Genomic DNA, 2,796 nt, shown 5'->3' with positions numbered 1-2,796 from the left:
CTTTGGGTGGTTCGGCACACGACACGGGATACGAGAAGTGTGAACAGTTGGTACTACGTGGGGTAGTTGTGGAGGTTGTTGGTATTTGCTGTAAACGGTCTACTGTGTGTCGACCAGTCCGCATAAAGTCTATTACGTCCGATAAGGGTGGATGATGTGTGCTTACCGATTCTGATTTGTAGTGGTCGATTTGAAAGAAAGTGGTGATAGACCACCTTCTGACTTGGGGAGCTGAAGAATAGATCTTTTAAGACGAGCTGGCTTGTCATTCCAGAGGAACGCATTAAATTGTCTGTTGAAACTGGTGAAGAAGGATTTATTGATACAAATAGGAATATGTTGGAAGAGATATAATAATTTTGCAGAATAACCATTTTGATAAGATTAACAAGTCCCACAAGGGACAAGTGGAGGGAGTCCCACCTAGCTAAGTCCGATTTGCATTCACCCAATAGTGGTTGGACTTTTTTGCAAAACAAATCCTTAAAGAGCAACTTGCAGGTTAGAGACACCAGTGAATAAATGTGTATGAAAATTATGAATACACTAAATTTTCAAAAAAATATACAGAAATATACACTACAGTGACATCTGGCGTCGTTTTAGTAAGACATTTTTACTTCCGCATAAAAAAGCCTCGTGACCTCCCGCCTGTGACGTAACATGACATGGGGGAGAGCAGCCGGTCTAACGTATGAATAAACATGGATCACAATGCTAGTTTTGACACAGAAGAGGTTGAAAATATATATTCGAATGCATATGATTATAATTATGAGCCTGCTATGCGTCCAAGAGATCAGGAGCAGCCAAGGATTAGAAAAAATAACGGCCATCGGAGAGAAATGGAGCTTTGGTGTGTGGAGAACCAGTGGAGAACAGAGCAGCTGTCTTGGTGAGTTACCGGCGTTAGCTACAGTTAATGTTAGCTAACGTCAGTCACATCACAACATTGTAAAGTTAGCAATCATATATCATGCTATAACTAAAGTAGTATTGATAATATAGTAACGTTACTGGCAGGACTGTTGATACTGATCCATAACAGAAACTAATGCGCAAGTATCAGCCGTATCTCGCGTTACCTAATGCAACTCCACACTACGGTGCTGTGTACAGGAGGGGAGAGAGAGATACGGCTGATACTTGACGATCTGGCGGAGAAAGGTTGTGGAGCCTCCGTTGATATGCCGTTGTAAATGGCTTGATGGAAAGCAGGTGTGTAGTCGGGGAGGGTGCACAGCTGATTGCAGCAGGTGAGTGGAGGTTGAGCCGGGAGCCAGGAGTGACAGCGAGAAAGAGCAGCGAAGGGGGGAGAGAGAGAGCAGCGAAGGGGGGGAGAGAGATGTAATGCAGTTTCCTGATAAACGTATTGCTTGATAGGCTTCAGCTGTGGAGAGTATGTGCTGCAGGGAGGTGGATGCACCTCGCACAACGCACCCAGGAACGAAAGCTAGCTCCGGTCCTTTTCCTGTTAGGGAAACTGTGGACTCGATGTCCTGACAGGCTGCAATGAGTGCANACAATACAAGATTTCCTTAAAGAGCAACTTGCAGGTTGGAGACACCAGTGAATAAATGTGTAGGAAAATGATGAATACACTAGATTTTCAAAACAATATACAGATATATTGTTTTGAAAATCTAGTGTATTCATCATTTTCCTACACATTTATTCACTGGTGTCTCCAACCTGCAAGTTGCTCTTTAAGGAAATCTTGTATTGTTTTATTTAGAATACTACAGAATAGTTTTCCCAGACAGCTGCTGACACAGATGCCACAGTAGTTCTTGGGGTCTGATTTTGTCTCCACTCTTATGAATGGGGGAAATACGATACTACTTTATTTGTCAGATCAAGTCTGAAATTTGACTTGCGTCACAGCAGCTCCATGTCCAACATCAACAGACAAGTATCCAGACACAATACATGAAACACAAACAACAAACATTTAACATAACCGCACAATCAGTGAGAGACAAGCTGCTCAAGAGCCTTCAGCGTGCATTTGATCTGGGATCAGCTCTGTATTTACTGTGAGGATTGACTGATGCACAAAGGATGCTTCAGTCTGACTTTATTGAATCGTGGGACCCTATATCTCTGATTAGATGGCAGCAGTTCATACTCACTGTTCAGAACATGGTTTGGGTCAGAGATGATGTTGTTGGACAGCCTCACTAGGTTTCCTATGATGAGTCATAGAGTCTCTGACAGGTGGACCAACAGTCTTTGAGCAGATTTTTAACAGGTGGAGCAGTTTTGATTTTAAAGCTGCTGACAAACATTTGCACCAGGTAGTATTGCAGTACTGCAGAATAGACATGATCACAGATGTAAAGAACAGCAGAAGAATTTCTCTGCTCGCCCCAAAAGACGTGAGACGGCGGAGAAAATCAATTCAGAATTTGGAGAAAAAAGTAATCATGAGATTTCCAGAAATAAGTTAGAAATTTGATAATTTCCAGAAAAGGTCAGGATTTTGAGAAGAAAGTCAAGAAAATTCAATGTCAGAATGTTTAGATCATTGGTCTTAGTTATTGGTCTTATGTAGTGATGGGTATCTTCTGAAATGTATCGATTCCGGTTCTCATCGATTCCCCGTTTTGATTCCAAAACTGTAAAAGAAAGATATCAAACGTTTAGATGGACAAAAATATCTTTATTCTTTTAACCCTTAGATGCATAAGTGGGTCTTTTTGCACCCGGTGAGGTTTCTTAAAGTATCTTTATAACTACATTTTGTTATCATTTCATATTCCAGCTATTCCTCAAAAACATGTTTTGGATATCCAT

This window comes from Notothenia coriiceps, unplaced genomic scaffold (genome assembly GCF_000735185.1).
Source record: "Notothenia coriiceps isolate Sejong01 unplaced genomic scaffold, NC01 NC01_scaffold00000339, whole genome shotgun sequence".
Classification (NCBI taxonomy): Eukaryota; Metazoa; Chordata; class Actinopteri; order Perciformes; family Nototheniidae; genus Notothenia; species Notothenia coriiceps.
The sequence above is the reverse complement of the archived record's forward strand: the minus strand, read 5'-3'. Positions refer to the sequence as shown.